Source organism: Rhipicephalus microplus, chromosome 2, assembly GCF_043290135.1.
Source record: "Rhipicephalus microplus isolate Deutch F79 chromosome 2, USDA_Rmic, whole genome shotgun sequence".
NCBI classification, from domain to species: Eukaryota; Metazoa; Arthropoda; class Arachnida; order Ixodida; family Ixodidae; genus Rhipicephalus; species Rhipicephalus microplus.
In genome coordinates, this window is record NC_134701.1 from 265,272,885 (window position 1) to 265,290,260 (window position 17,376).

A 17,376-nucleotide genomic window follows, 5' to 3' on the forward strand; every position below is an offset into this window, starting at 1 on the left:
ACCGCGAAGAATGAAAGAACGAACAAAACGGGATGAAGCAAAGGGGAAATAGGGAAAGAACGCACAACGTTTACGGGGGGGGGGGGGGGGGGCGTTAGACTGGTGCAGAGAGGAGAAACAACAAAAAAAAAGAAAGTGTGCGGGAAAAGAATAGGGGGCATCGGGGAGGTGCTGCGGAGAAGAGATTTAGCGGATCCCGGGCGTCGTACAGTGATGAAAAAAATGTGCGAGAAAAAGCGGTGATCCGGTCGCAGGACAAAAGTCCCGCCGCGCCACCGACGTGCGAGAGAGAGGAGGAAGCGAACGCCACGCGCGCTGGCGCGCGCGCGCTCGCGAGGGTATATGCGCAGCTGAACCCCTCTTTCTTCTCTCTCGCTCAGGCTCCTCTCTCTCGCCTCTCATTGCCACGCGCATGCGCCGAGCGGCTCCTCAATGGAAGCCGGGATTCAGTGCGCCCCGGTCAGCGCAGCTCTGTGGATGTGGGCCGCAGCCGAAGGAGCCGAGTAGGGGGTGCAGCCGTGGAGAGCGGCGTTTTCCTCGTCACTGGGTCGTCCGACGGCCGCATCGCGTTGCGCGCGCGTGATCGGCGTTGTTCTTTCGTTTGTTCGCTTCCTCAGCGAAGGATGTTGTCGCCGTCTTGTGCTCGTCGACAGTGACCTCAGCCAGCGGTGTGCACCGTTTGGAACGCCGAGAGAAGGATTCCCCCGCCGACCCATGCACTTACTCTGAGGTGGGGGCCTGTTGTCAGCGGGACGGGCCGTTGTGTTTCCGTCCGGTGTCGGGATCGCGCGTACTTGTCGACGGCTCCGTGCGTCGGCCTCTTTTTCCCACGGGTTCGCCTTCCTGTCGCCGGCTCTTTCTGCAGCGGCTCCGTTCCTCGGATTATCTTTCCTGCATTTCCGGACGTACACTGCGGTGCATTCTGAAAGTGTCCCAAAGCATCGCTGGCTTCTCTCCTTCCTGTGCTCGTCTCGGCATCTTCCGGTGAGTATTTCCAATATGTGGTACTACTGAATGCACTTAGTTTCTTTATAAAGTTAGTCGCAAGTTTTAAGTTTATTTCACATATGTAAGCAAATGCAAAACGTGTATTAACGTTGTATGGCCCCTTAGCCGAAGGCTAGTTGTGTGTACCAACATACACAAATACAAATGTGTAATAGGTATTAAGAAGTCAAGGACACAAAATTACGGGTAGTGAGCACTGTAAAAAACAGCGCATATAAATCAGTTTCAATAAAATATACAGTGCATTTTCATGACACAGCATCTGGATATGTCTTGTAGAGTGTCGGTCACTATAACGCCAAAAGTTCTGTAGCTTTATGTCTGATTCAAGTTCCTTACAAGCAAAGTAACATTGTACGGGCAAGAAGATTGCACGCTAATTATTCACTCAAGAAACTAACGTGAACATGAATGCGTAGCATTTTTTTTAAAGCAAGCTGAGCAGAAAGTTTCTAGTTTCGCTATAAATTCACAAAATCAATTTCGACGCCTAAACTCAGCTGCGTAACTTTAGAAATACGGAGTTCAGGTCAAAGCAACCTTTTCTAGCTTTTTGATCAAACTCTTTGCATACCAGTATTCCACTATAACATTTAAATAACAAACATTTTTTTTAGATGCAATTCAGCTCGTGTTCACCATCTTCGTACCAAAACGCGCAAGAAATTTTCCGGTACATGTTTTCTTGTTAATGCGATGACGTCATGCCCATCAATCGTGCCATGAGCGTAGCATGTATACGTCATCGGCAATTCATGTGTCACCTGGCAAGTTCAATCAGTATATTTGATAGGCGAGAAGTGAGAATCGGGAAGTCGTGCTTGACACTTAGCCGCGTGTTGATATACCAATCTTGTCTTATGCTTTCTTTAACCCTCGACACTCTACTTGCGTCACAAAGGCGCACAATTGGTGACGGGGTAGAAGATAACTACATTATTTATCTGGGAAAGCGAATTTACCTTGCTTATTAAACTGACGAAACGGGTAAAAAAAAAACGCCAGATCAAAATAAGGTTTTTATGTGAATGTGGTTCTTGGATTTTTTTCTCCGTAAGTCAACCGACCCGTTGATCTGACCCCCAGAATTGAGACACGAAACATTCAAGCCGGCATCAAAGTTCAGCTCGAAAAATAGAGCTGAACGCTGTTCCGGGAGAAACATCATTTCTGACCAGTGCCACCACAATTTTATTGGCAAAAACTTTTTATGAAGTTAGTTTTTAATGTAGTTAACAATTCATGACGTGGTAGATGGGTGAAAGAGAAATATATAAAGAACTCCCTTTATATTAGTGTGTCTTCGCGGCCCTATGTCGTGGATTGATTGATATGTGGGGTTTAACGTCCCAAAACCACCATATGATTATGCGAGACGCCGTAGTGGAGGGCTCCGGAAATTTCGACTACCCGGGGTTCTTTAACGTGCACCCAAATCTGAGCACACGGGCCTACAGCATTTCCACCTCCATCGGAAATGCAGCCGGGATTCAAACCCGCGACCTGCGGGTCAGCAGCCGAGTCACTAGACCACCGCGGCGGGGCTGCCCTAAGTCGTTATGTATTACGATTAAAAAACTGTCCTTATTACCTCAAGTCGAAGTTTTAAGCTGCAGTAATAATAGGTATGTTAACATTTCGCAACGCCTGTTCTTCGTGGCGAGTATAAGCCAGGTGTCCGCCAGTCCTGCGAGACAAGTGCTGCAGCAGTTACGATGAGCGAAGTTCTGTGTAAAGGGTACGCAAATAGGAACTTTTTGTGCCGCATTGAATGTGTCTGCGAATCGAATACTTCTTGAAGTCAGTCCCTTGCCGTATAGCGGTTCCGGTTCTCGGCTGCTGATCCACAGGTCGCGGGTTCGATGTCCGCAGCGGCGGTCCCATTTCAATGGAGGCGAAACGATAAAGAGGCCTGTGTACTGTGAGATGACAGTGCACGTCAAAGAACACCAGACGGTCCTAATTTCGGGAGCCCTCATTTCACAACAACACGCCCACATTGCAAGTCTCGTTCAACACGGCGTCTTTCACATTCATATTGTGGTTTCAGGACGTATATACAACCCCAGAAATTGCCACTTAATACTTTTTTTATTGTATTTGGAGTGTCGAACAGCCGTTTTTACGGTCAATACGAAATCATCTTCCCGCCTATGTATTCAATATTTTTTTTTTAGAATGGAAGCACCAAAGTGGCAGCGAGAACAACTAAGATTATTCGCTTGCGTAAAACGCTTCACGAATCCCGAAAAATCGTAGTACAGCCAGTAAAGTATGGCTTTTCCAGCGACGTGCAGCCGGCCGGCTGCCCGTCACTGCAGGGAAAAACCGGGATTTGTCGCCTGTATAACGATAATTCGAGATTTCTGACGCGTTTGGTGCGCGCGGAAGCATGACGTGTGGGCGCCCATGTTTTATTTTTATGCTATCCTGCGTAAAATAAATTTATGGCGGTTTTCCTGGAGCCTCGTGGTTTCTTAGGCGCACTTGACGTACTAAAATATTCTTGACTTTCTCACGTCAATATTTGTGTATAGGAACAGCGTTTAATCGATAAGAAGGTTCAATTGAGTAGAACACATTCTGATCATATTTCCGAATCATTCGAACACCCGTAAGACGAAACGCTACACGCGCGGCTGAGTATGTGCGACAGGAAACAAGAAGCATTCCGAACGTTCCTTTGCATTTACACGTGTGTGCAAGAGAAAGCTCGGTGTAATCAAACTGGATGTTAGCCTAAGATAACAAACAGCAACAGAACAAAAAACAAACACCAGAAGTCGCGTGCCACACCGAAGATATCACCATTCCTTTCGCAACAGCTTGAGCGGGACGCTTTCTTGCCGCTGGCGAGTTTACTTCAAACACGCTCCACCAACGCACTCCTAGAGCAGGAGCAAGTCTTAATTAAACTGGAAAGCCCGCCTCCCCCGGGCTCCTTCGGTTCAGCAATCCTATTCACAGAACGAACGCCGGACGGATTTCGCGAGGTTCTTTGCCGCCGGAGGCGTTATGCAAGAGCGAATTCTCTAATTGGCCCGGAGCCGAGTCCAAACTATAGAGCTGCCGGCTATATATGTATACGGAGAGCTGCACGCTTAATCTCGTTACTTTTATTATTCTCTAGAGAATCAGCGAGTCTATAGCGCTGTAGCTTGTGCGAGAGCGCATAGCTGCTGGTCCTGTCCCAAGGGGTGGACAAGGTGCGTTGGCCGTCGGCCGTGACCGTTTCGGTAGCGCTGCCATTTAGTTAGTAAAGGGGTTGGTCCAGCTGATGCTCAACTCCACAGAACGTTCGGAGCTCTTTGGGACTTGACTGTAGCTGCCGAGGGTGCCACAAATCTGTTTTGATGGTCCAGTGGGGCTTGTGGCGTGGGCTGTTGATTACGAAACCGCGCTCGGACAACATTTGCTGCTGCGTCGAATAAATGAGCTCTTCATTAGCAAAGAGGAAGAAAACTTGCATGTGACCCAGTCTGACGGGCACGGTCGCTTCACGAGATGTCCCTCCCTAAAGGTCAGGGTAACTTATCTCAACAATTCTGAGGATGCCGGCATCCCAGATGAACAAGCCGTATTGTGTTAGACTACTGAGCGGACAGTCTATTTCGGGGCACGCTGACTGGATGAAACTCTATACATTCGATGGACTCGATTGGCGCCGCCTCTCGAGCATTGTGTGCACGATCGATGCGCTTTGAAAGACACGTCCCTTCAGTCGACCACTGAATATGGAGTACTCCTTGTGGTTCTTAAATTAAAGGGGGAAAGAATTTCGCTTCGTGCTGAGCAGGCTTCAAGACGCATGCTCGTATGTGAGCACTGTGCCGTTTCTCCCAAAGGTTTTCGGGTTATCTATAAACCGTTGGAACAGCTGAGCCGTCATATTTAAACCTTTTCAACTGATAAGCAGAACGATATGCAGTGGCACGCACTTTGATCTTCTCCTAGCACCACGATGAGAGTCCCATGGTAGATTAGGACTCACATATTCAGGAATCGATTTTTAGATGGCGTGGAAACTTTTTGAAGTATCTCTGTGACTTGATTAGCTCTTTGTGTTGTTTATTTGTGTAGTTTTCGTCTTCGGCTTCAGATTCGTCGCTTCTTTACGTTCGTGGTCTACATAATATGTTCAATGATTCATAAGGCATCGAGCTTTATCGACACACGCAACTGAACATCCCTATAAATGCACCAGTTACAACACCATACAACGTACATAAGGTATAGGAAAACAGACGCTTACCTCCTCAAAATAAGCTTGCTGTGCAAAGTAAGAGCACATAACCATTATTTATTGCTTGTTTATTTATCAGTTTATTAAGTATGTTTGAGTACATGGTGCCGTGGGCTAAGACTATGTCGCGCTTTGTCATTGACAGAGTAGCATGGTGCAAATGCTGCAAGCGCTGATAAGAGAAAAGAATAAACATGATGACATCAGTTCGAAAGCCTACTCACGCAGTGCACAGAATAAGGGGTACGGCCCTGGGAAGACAACAACGTAAATATGTTCCTGTCTTTTTTTTACGTCTTCTTGTTCGTTGAATTATATATGTTCGTCTAAACAAAAACAACTATGTCGTTCTTTTTTTTTTCTCCTGAGACGAAAGACAACTCCGAAGGTCAATAATGGCTCCACATGATTTGTCTGTACACGAGGTTCCCTTCGAGGTAGTATAGCCTTGCGTTGAAGTATGAATAGATCGATAACACTGAAAAATGCAAGGAGTTCGTGATCTTAGCAGAGTTTCAGAAGTCACCATTCTGCAGCAGTTAGCGAGGCTGTATACACACGGGATATTGACTGAAAGCGCTGCTGCGCGCCACCATAAGCTTTCGTCGCAACAAAGCAGCGCAGTAAACTGTCAATGGGACATCTGAAAAACCGAAATCTTGAATTGGGGCTGTCACGTTCAGTACGAACTATTCTGAACATGGACTCTGTCGAGCCTTACGGCTTCGCAAATGTTTTCCCTTCGTTCGCGTTAAATCAGGTTAAGCTCGAAGAAAAGATCACTAACTGCAATAGGAACGTATGTTCTCATCTTGCAATGTTCTTATGAGTCTCGCTAACCAAAGTGTAAGCAGGCTTTCCACACGCCATCACCTGCGAAAATAAGAAGAAGATACTCTTAACAAGCCAGGCGAGTGGAGATGCTCCTCCGTGGTGAGGGAAGGCACTGGAAAAGGAAAGAGCAGTTTTACGACAAAAAAAAGAGGAGAGTTTACGAGGTGTTTATATGCTTCTTTGCGGCAGAGTTGTGCTTGTGCGAATGTACACGCTTAAACGCGCGTTGCGGACGTGTCGTAAAAACGAAAAAAAAAAAACGCGAGAAATCACATGGCTCACGAATGCATGTTTTATGATTGCTGCGAGCGAGTTTATTCCCATTGATTGATATGTGGTGTTTAACGTCCCAAAACCACTATATGATTATGAGAGACGCCGTAGTGGAGGGCTCCGGAAATTTAGACCACCTGGGGTTCTTTAACGTGCACCCAAATCTGAGCACACGGGCCTACAACATTTCCGCCTCCATCGGAAATGCAGCCGCCGCAGCCGGGATTCGAACCCGCGCCCTGCGGGTCAGCAGTCGAGTACCTTAGCCACTAGACCACCGCGGCGAGGTCTGAATTTCGACTCTGAATTTTCGACTTCGCACAAGTAGACAAAAGAAATTTGGGGAACTGAAACCGAACGACCGCCCCAACCGCAGCGCACACGTTGCCTGTACAGTTTTGGAACGCGGGTTTGAAAAATTAATGCAAATGTTCTCGCACCGGGTGTTTTATCGATCTTTTGAGCATGGTTAGTAATCAATTCTTTTTAACTACAAAGCAAACTATAACCGATACTGCGAAAGTATAGGCCCTCCTGCTGACTTTGGTTAAGCGGCTTTTATTGTCAGACGTATCTAACGGATAAAAAAAAAAACCTTTTTACGTTTTCTTCCCCTTTTTCTTGTATCAGGTTTCGCTTTATTTGCGGGCGGTCCACATTTTGTCAAAACTACGCGCTGCAGCAGATTTGCAGATCAGGGCTCCTCGTCTTATATTACATCTAGCGTAAGCACGTGATAGCATAATGAGATAATAAAACTATGAGCTGATAGCCGTTATTTCGTTTTGTTTACTCAGCGTAATCTACTCCCCGGCTGAAATTCGTAATGAAAATAAATTCGCCGTCCGTATAGTTATATATGACAGTTAGCGAAGGCAAAGGTGTGTTGCTACCCTATAATATTTGCCTGCGCAGCGAGTTGAGCACTCTTCTGAAGCGATTATGTTTTTTGTGTGTCTTTGTCATTATTACGTGCTTGAACTGTTAGCTCTGACTACGCTTACATTATCCAGTGAGCTGAAAAAAGACTCGCTGATAGTGGTGTTTATTTTCCTTACTAGTTTTTTTTTTTGTGCACTGTTATCATTAGTTTGATTTTTAGTGAGAGATTTGGATGAACCGCAGGCAGTTGCGTAACTATTTTTCGCCTGGATCTCATTTTCTCCTCTCAACATGGCGACATGGGATTCGGTTGCGCTTGTGAACTCGACTAATAAACTGCTTTTTAATTGCATAGTTAACAAATATACTATTCTACGCTTAACACATCTGAAGTAGAAGTATTGATTTTATTTTTTCCGTTAGACAGCTTCTCGCAATAGACCACGTACGATATAAAAAAAAAACTGAAAGTAGAGGTATAAATGAAGTTTGCGAGGTGCCGCTTCTCCTCTCTCAGTAGCAGTACTGTCTCTAACACCACACCAAGTAAGGCTGGAGGGGAGCTTGCATTGCATTATTGCCGATCATTACATCCGCATCAACTTCGCTAGCGATTGGCTGACTTGGTATATACCGGTTCTTGGTCTATACGGGTGATTATGTTATGTGGAGAGAAAAATATTCTCACTCCAAATAACATATTCGATTCCTCACAGGTGTATTGACAGAGTGTGCTCTATTGGCGTAAAGAGGGAGCCATTCTTTTTACTTATAAATATTAAATTTATAACGCACAAATAATAAAATATGCTCGAGTCCGACAGCTTTCATCTTTTTTGTCGGGGGCTCATTACGATAACGTGCACACTCAGTTACCGCTAATCTACTGGTAGGCAGACAAAAAAAATCTTCCTTTTCCCCAGTTCCCACCGTCCCGCCTTTTTTATTTGTGATAATAATTCCTGCTAACAAGCTTCCGTAATGGTTTAGTCTCGGCTTTCTGTAACTACGATGCAAGCTTTTTAAAAGCGACCCGGCTATGCAGGCGAGGTGTTTAAAAATAAATTTAATACTGCACGGTATTACTGCTTGTTTACAATACCTGAAAGATGATTAATGAGTCGGCTGAATATCGGTGTTTTGTAGACTGATTAGTTCGAACGGCCATTCTGCGGAAGGCCAGTTTCATATCAGCTTTTGCATGTGGCCAAGCGCGCTTTATTATGCTTATTTTTTAAATACTGGAATAGGCGGATGATTTCTGCCTAGAGTAAAAATTGTGCTAAACGGCCGCAAGATTGACCTATCAAACATGGAGCGAATCACTCAATATTTACATCAGCGTGCTGCTTGCCTCTTGTCTCCTGATTGAGAACAGCCTGTTGGAGCTACTGATCGGGATTAGCGCATTAACAGCCGAACTGGGAAGTTGATAGGTATAAATTACAGAGGCAACCTGTCTTTTTCTTCATTTCGATATTGTAGTTAATGAATGATAATAGGTAAAATTGCAGCGTTGCGATCGTGCTGTCACGCTTTTTCAGTTGCACCAGAGTTTCTGTACAAGTTAAAAAAGTTAAGTGCAAGCGTAGTGTAACTTCACAGCTATCTGTTTTTTTAGTGTAGTTATGATAAAAACTCTGCTCGTTTTTTTTTTTGTGTAGCATTTCATAGCAACGTTTTAGTATTTTCTTCCATAAATGGTCAACTCGAGAAATGTTGGCCGTAAATCTCAATTTAATTTAACAGGTGAAGCTGTAACAACAACTTGATGGCTTTCGGATGATATAGATGAATTAATGAAGTTCAAGCTGTTACTGTAACTATTACAACCCGACCAAATAACGTGCTCGTTTATCCTCGGTATACACAAACCAGAGCAATTCGGCAAACTTGACTATTATTTATTTGATTCAGACATCGCGAATTGGATCGAAATGTAAATTCGTTTTGTCAGTCGAAATTTCCCAGTCTGCACTTCCCTAAAGCCTGTTGCATGAGCGAACCCAAAGAGAGAATAAAAAAGTCACAAGAAGAAAAGGAATATCGAAGCCAAGAAAGCAAAGGCCATACTGCAACGCTGCCTGTTCCATGCACGTCACAAGATCGAGGAGGCAAACATGAAGTGCCGGCATTTTCGAAACCCTTTTAAGCAGGCGTTTACTGAGAGAGGATGGCAAGCTAGAGCACATTAACTCTAGTTTCTATTCCAAGCATATCGGGTCGAGCACGGACTTCCTGTTACCCGAATATTCAAAAAAAGTCTTCTAAAAATATAAATTGATAGTCCTTGTTAAAGTTTGGAGTTGTATGGAAATATGATATGGGGGTAGCACTTCACTTAAAACAGTGGCAATTACATGTCAGCAAAAATGAATAAAGCTAATTGAGTTCATTGAAAACATTGTGAGCAGCCTAGGGGAGGCAATCAGGCGCACACCCGAGGACTCCCTAGAGCAGCTGCGATTGTTGCGGCACCTGGCGGAGCCGACCTCAACCATGCGCTTCCTTCTAAGTGGCCTCTGGGATCTGCTCAGGTGGCGCGCTTAACAGAAATCCAAGGAATACATCAGGACATACGTATACGTAAACGTGCGAGTACCACCCCAGACACCTAGAATTAGTGTCTTCTCCATATTTTATTACTACTATTATTATTATTATTAATATTTTAAGTTCAGAATTATGCACCGAGTAAGTGTCGTCTCCACTTTTCTACTTGTACTAAGTCTGAAGGTTGTTCGAAGCGAACTAAATAATTTATACTAAGGTGGTGTGGATTCCGCCTCCCCCCCCCCCCTCATAGCCGCGAGCAGTGAGACATATTATGAAAAGTAATGCACGGTGATGTAAAGCGCGTACCTTTACGTCTCATTCTAGCCGCGTATGCAATCTGCCCATTCAAACGAGGCGAATCCTTACTGACGTTTAATATAGAAGTGTGACGTTTGGAGGTGCTGAAGTGACGGGCACACTGCACGTACCATATAAAAAAATTGCGATAAGAGAAAAAAAAATTCTTACTTTTACGTGGAAGAAAAGTAGTAGACTGCGATTTGATATTCTGTTAGAATCGAGAACGTAAACGGGAGTCAAAATTTAGAACATTGATGTGTACTGCGTTTTGAACGATGCGTTACCCTTTTCGTTTTGCTTATTTTATCGCTCGGTGCTGACTCGCCGAGTCTGTGGACTGTAGTATACGTAACTACACAGATGTCCCGTGCAAGTTCACATCGGGAGTGCTGTCACTTAGTGCTTCAGAAGAGAGCCAGATGCGGATGAATTCGTAGGTGTCACGCGACGAATCCGCATATATATTGTCAATTTCCATTTTAAAACTGAGGAACAGCGCAGTATATAGCCGCAGGAAGGACGGGCCTTCGAATGCGACATGTGCGTGACAGGGACATGCTCGACTGCTTCACTTTGTAGTGTATATACACGTATCTATATATCGAACCTGTGATGACCAATACCATCTCTTCTTCCTTTTTTTTCTTTCTGCCAATTTAATTTTATTGTGTCCGAGTTACTCTTTTCGACCAAACGCACGCCTTCATCTCACGATCTTCCTTCCCTACTGGCTTGACTTCATAGCGATGTATGGCGGGAAGTTTTGGCATGGTGGGTTTGGAAGCATATAAAAGGCCGTTTCCGCAGCGCACAAGTAAATATACATGTTTCAACAGACAATCTACCCCCGTTCATCAAGAGGTTATAAGGTGCATTACGAAAATTTCACAACACTACTACGAAAATTTCACAACACTACTGTCTTAAGGGCCGTTATATTGAACTAGTTTAGTTAAGTTTCGTTTTTAATGAAATAAAAAGTGCTGTTTAAACGTAAGCGAATAAGTTGCCTTTCGTTTGTTCCGTTCCAATGTCACTTTTCTCGGCGCAGTTGCCTTGCAACTGAAACGTTTCACATAGGACATCCGGAAACTTGTCTTGAACCCTATTGGGCGTGTGTAACCAGTGGCGATGTTTCAGCATTGCGCGGAGGGAAGACGAATTCGACAAGAACAGCGGCCGTCATTCTAAACATTAGATCGCATATGCGCTCACAAGCACCACATGGAACTTCTTCAAACTGACGTGTTCCAAACTTTGCAACCTTCCGTCACGCAGCAAGCGAACCAAGATGAAAGAGAGGCGAGTGATATAAACGAAACAATAAAAACAAATGGAATCTCATTTTAGGAGTGTATACAGTATACGTATATAAAGTGCTCCCGATGGAGAGATGCTTTAAAGCCGGCAACGGGGGAAGTATCCGCGGCCATAAAGCGGGCCCTTTTAGAGAGTTTGGGGGAGGCGATGTCGGCAGATGCGATGACTGTTTTACACAGAGCCTGTCATTTCGGTGGCGCGCTTACGGGTAGGCGGGTAACGACGCTAATGCTGCCAGCCGCTTCGGGGGCTTCAGTTTTGATAGAGCTGCGTGCGACGCCGTCGACGTCGCCTCTATATACGCGCCGTAATGCACTCTGGCTAATTGTTCACCACCCAATATGAGCACGGCATGCTCGTATGGTCTTACGCAGTGATAAGACCAGCGCCGTGTTTTCACGTTTTTGTGTGTTTTTCAATTTTTGTCTAGATGTTGCGTATAGTTGCGGTTTTGTTAGTGCGTCCCTTTCCTTCCATAAGCTGTGATTGATCGGTGTTTGACTCCCTGCTTGGTTTCGTAGTTTCACCGCAAGGCGTGCGTTAGGGAAGAGCATCTGCGGAAGACTCGCGAGAGAAGACGTCTGAGGAGCTCTCCGGCGTCTTTAGCGCGGCCGTCCGCTCCGCCCCTCCTCCCCTGAAAAATGGTTCCGCCGCGTCGGCTTGCGGTGGCGTCGGCGGCCAAAGCCTGCCGCCGATTAACTCGAAAAATTAGTATTCACGTCACTCCTCCGCACACCCGTCAGCGTGCGACGCGAGCCCCGAGCTTTATATATACTATACGCGCTCTTAACTTGCTTCACCCCATCTCCTAGTCATGCCTCGGGCGTGAAGGCGTTCGCGGTGCTGTGGCTAAAGTCATCATCCTTCTCAGATGCCGCGCTCCGGGCGAGGAGAGTTTGGTGTATTATGTATACACGCAGCGGCGGGCGAATAGGCGGTGCCTCGGCGTGTTTCGTAATTGCGCCGTTAATTGAAAGCGCGGGGCCCAAGGAGTTCGTATATAGAGTGCCGTTTTCTTTATCCTGTTTTTCTTCGAGGTGCGATATGTTTTTATATAAAAATAACCTTGAAACAAAATGTTTTTTTACGCTGAAAACTCCTCAATTTCTGTAATAAACGTAAAAATTGTTTGTGTATTTTGTACAGCTGGAAATTACGCTCTACTTCGGCTGCTTCTTGGTGCCTCGACGACTTCGTTTTCAGATGTAGATATTAAACACGATTCTTCAGAAGACATCACAGCAGTTCACAGAGAAAGTCAGCTGCTAGAATATTTTGTGCGCACTTACGGGGACCAATCGCGTAGGATTCCCTGCAAATCCCACCGAAGCACACGAAATGGTTCGTGATCCGCTGATCAAGTTGGCTGTCCACTGGAAATGCTGAACGAACTGGCTATTCGAGTATATATACGCCTTAAACACGAGCGTGTGCAGGGTTTCCTTTCAGGAGGAGGTTCGTCTCGGCGTCCTCCCCTTATTAAGTCAATCTGTGAGCCCACCCCGCCCTATTATGTGACTGAGGGGGAGGGGTTGGCTGCCCCCTCCTCCCACAGTGTGCACGCATAAGTCCTTAGGATGAGTTATAAGTTAATCGCGACAATTAAAGTGTAACGTAATGAGTAAGTCGTGATACGGCACGTCTATTGCAGATGAATGAATGCCTCGTGCAAATTTTGCAACTCCACGACATACTCTGCGCATTCGTAGCGCTATTGATCCGGTGGGAATTGCGCCTTCCTGGCAATATTGACCCACAACGTCTGTTTAGACGCAGGAAATAGTCTGCCGCGCGTGCTTGACCCGGCGGGGGTCGTTACGAGACCGCAGGGAGAAGGGTTGCTGCTGCGGCCTCCACAAGGCTCCACTCTTTTTTTTTAACTCGAATATGCGGCGACTGGGAAACCACAAGAGGTGGGCGCTTGCAGTCACGAGACGCGACAAGGCGTAGTACGTACACACTACGTACGCCGCTTCAAACACCATCACGACGCATTATAGGTGAAAAACAAAGCGTAGCTACGATAATAGCCACCTCTTCTTCTTTTTTATCATGTGTGTTCTTAGTAGGTGGCTCGAAACCGGTGGTCATCTCATCAGGAACTAGGCATTTACGGGCGTGTCTGTCTCCTCCACTTTTTCTTTTCTCTTTTTTTTTTTTGCTGGCTGCTGATAACAAGCGTAGAGGAGTGCGTGACCGCGACATCGCCTCGATGTGCTTACAAAGGGGGGGGGGGGGGGGTCCTTAAGACGACGCCGCGTGTGCCGTCCGCTTAAACAATGGGAGAAGCGAGGCGCTCAGGTAACGACGAAACGAAAAAGGCGGAACCAGCCTAAAGCGTCGCCGGCTCCCTTTGCCACCAAATGTCTTTTTCATTGCGACGCCGGCCCGAGTCTCGAATAACGTCTCGGACGCGTACATGGCAGCAGCAGCTTCGCAACTGCGGTCTTCGGCCACGTTGGCAATCTCGCGGCGTGTGGCCAATGATGGCTGTGATGTTTGCTAAAGAAGGAAAAAAAAGAAAAAAAGTAAGAAACGAGAAGAATAAAGGAGGAAGCATATATGCAAGCCGGCAGGCCGGTTCGGGTACGGCACTCCGCGAGAAGAGTTCAACTGCGCGCCTGGTTCGTACAGCCGCGCCCACACGCCGCCCTCTAGTGCTGGCGGCGAGCGCTTCAGTCTCCGCGTGCCTACGCGCTTTGAGGCCCCCTCTCTCTCATCCGGATGCGCCGAGTCTTTGTATGCCTCGTGGTGTACCGCAGCGAGACTGGTCTCACTCTCCCTCTAGAAGAGAATGAAGGCCCTTGTGTATCTGCCTTCGGTCTCTCTCTCCCACTCTTGACGTGGGTGTGTATCTACTCTTCTCTCTTGTTTCCTCTGTGTGCTTCGTGTTGCGAAATTCACCCAACCAAAGGCAAAGTGAAGAACCAGCAACAGAGCCACCATCAGTAATGTTGGCTCAGTCGCAATTTTTCGCTGGTCCGCTTTTGAGGCGAAAGTTCACGGGTTCGTCTCCCTCTGGGACCGTACTCGTGAATAGATAAACAATGCAGAAAAATAGGCAATGACGAAATCGTTAGCTAGTCCTCATCTTTGGTTAGCGAAAGCTAAAACTGCCAACAACAATCACCAACAAAACAGTTCATAAGATTGGCCGCCCGAGTTATAGAGTGTCTGCTGAGTTACAGAGCGGGCGCATCCTCAAAATTCGGTATCCATCGATATTCGTTACGATGCTTTACTATTGTTATTCTGTTCGGGCCTGTTACTTGTGAATAGCTATATATGGTTCGTGTGTTTTGGCGCAATTGTTCACAAATATACCCCTCCCATTTTTTTGATCATCTCAAATGCACCATATTAAAAAAAAAACACAAAAGCACTGTGCGCACTGCGGATTGTCTGTCGTTTGTTTAGAGTCAGGCGTACATACCATTTTGGCGTGTGTGCTTACGCTGTGATGATAACTATGTCGACGGCTCTAATAGGGCGTCTGCAGCAGCTTCAATGGCGATCTGCGTCCGCAGGTCTGCTGCGAAAGCTCAACTGCAACTGTCCAGTAATAGAGAAAAAGCCACGAATGACCGTGTTCTAAACGCTCGCACTTAGTAAGGATATAATGTACAGAAACTGTAAATCGAAGCGCGCCACTTTTGGACTGCATCCTTGAGGAGTACCTCGGCCGTGCGACCTTCGCCGTCCTACGCGGCCGCCGACGCACCAAGTGAAGGGCGACCAAGTCAGCGAGCGGGAATGAGGCGCAAACTCCGGCGCTGTCCGTGCGAATAACCGTCTACGGAGACTATTAGCGCAGAGGGGGAGAGCCTAGAGAAAGAAGCGAGCTGTGCAGCAGCTCCAGGATCAAGCTGCGAACGGAAGCAGTAACAAGAAATATTCGGGTGCACACTCTGCACCAATTGTAAAGGCGAAAATGAAGAGTGAAGTAATGAGCCACACTCACGCATACTTTTCACATGTGAACTTGTCGGGTGGACTCAGCATGGCTCGTTGAAGTGGTTTAGGCGCTGGAACGAGAAATGTTGCAGGCTTTCGAACACTGAAGCCGCATTCACAAAATTTCGTTTTCGTAAGTGTGTTTCGCTATGACCCACGGGATTGAATGAAATATGCGAAAATTTTTTTTGCGTGAGATGTTTTTGTGTGTACAAGCCCTGGTATTTACCTTGTCATACTAGTTAGGTTGTGCCGCAATACTCGCACGTACGTTGCAATGTTTAGAAATTAAGCCAAGAAAATCGTGGTCACCTTGGCTATTGACAAGCATCAACAGTAGTTGAAATTTGTTCTTACGGACAATGCATTGTAACAAGCTTTATTTTGTCAGTTCGAGGATTTTCTTTTAACGCTTATTTTTGGCCTCGCAAAAAAGTTACAACCTTGAGGTCGTAATTAGTAGTTATTCGCCTTCACATATGAGAGTTCAGGGTCTAATAAGCTATCTTAAACAGCATATACATGCTGCCATATCAGGTGTTGTATGGCCTTATGTGGACCCTTATGTGGTATTATGTAGTATACTTTCATACGTGCTAGTAAATGACATTATATGCCTACCCTTATATATACCCTTATATATGGCCATATATAACGCATATAAGAGCCATCTACAGACTCTTCATCAGGACGTACACACAGGAGAAATAGCTTTACTTACCGGATTTCTTTCTTGGGCTATTTTACAGGCTATTTTACAGAATATAGTTATCATACTTACGTGGTGGATCAAAAGGAAGAGGTATTTGCTTAAAAGAGGAAGACAGCAATGTGAAACATGTCTGCACAAATTGTCTGCACAAACATGTCTGCACAAATGCACAAATTACCACTCGATATAACCCACCATATGTGCGCAATGCAACAACAAAATGATTGCCCATGGTACCACTACAAGACAAATAATAAAAGTAATATACTATAATCTGGGTTTTCACCTCCCAAAAGCACGATATGATTAGGAGAGACGCCGTATTGGAGGGCTTCGGAAATTTCGACCACTTGCACCGTGCACCGATATCTAAGTACACTGGCCTAAAACATTTTCACCTCTATCGAAAATGCAGCCGCCGCAGTGGAGATTCCATTCGATGACCTTCGGGATAGTAGTCAAATGCCATAACTACTAGACCACCGCAGCGGGACCAAATAGTAATAGTTACAGGGAAAAGAAACGAACATGAAATCGTTAGCTTAAACCCGGAGGGTTGCGAGGAATACTTCAGTTAACCTCCTGCGTTATGGCGCCATTAGGAACCCTTACTCAGACTTGATGAGGTCACTTTGTTTTCGTTCCCGAGTTTATCGATCCATGAATGTTTATGGGGGCACCTTGATAGTTTCGCAATAGGGAGAATGGTGCATCCAAGGATCGTTGTGGGCGCCCTCTCACCCACTCGCCGCTTTTCTCCGCGTAAACAAACTCGCCATCCTTGCGCCATCCCCCGTTCTCTCTGCAAACTGTTCGAATCGCGAAGCCCTTAAGGTGAAGCAGTCAGAGCGGCCTGCTTCCTCTATTGGGTAGGCTTAAAACCAAGGTGAAAATGCGAAAAAATGCCAGTATGTGCTCTGGTCAGGTGCATATACCATATACGCGCGTACTGTACTTTGCCATTGGGATAAAATAACATATATATATATATATATATATATATATATATATATATATATAGACTTGGTGCCTCTAGGTTATATACGGGGGACTATTGGTCAGCTGCCAGTTAGTAATAAGTTCACGTGCTACGTGACGCCAAACAGGCTCATAAAGAGTGTGCCACACTCGCCGCCATGGCTACTAGTGGCGCTGACTGACGCTCACACGTTTAAATTGACATAGATACCCAATAAAGTGGCTGGGGGGATAGCTGTCGTGGTAGCTCAGTGGCAGAGCATCGAACGCGTTATTCGAAGGTCGCAGGATGGGATCTTGCCCACGGCAAGTTATC

The 17,376-nt window shown here is 45.9% G+C and overlaps 1 protein-coding gene across 2 annotated transcripts in view; it reads left to right on the forward strand.

Moving 5' to 3' along the window:
- The first annotated feature begins 511 nt into the window (after positions 1-511).
- Positions 512-17,376, forward strand: part of LOC119170038 (uncharacterized) — a 265,750-nt gene continuing 248,885 nt past the window's right edge. Inside the window, exon 1 of one of the 2 annotated variants that reach the window (XM_075880854.1) lies at positions 512-984. The gene's annotated coding sequence lies outside the window, so the exon portion shown is untranslated. The remainder of the gene's footprint in view (positions 985-17,376) is intronic. The other variant, XM_037421064.2, reaches the window with a different exon arrangement.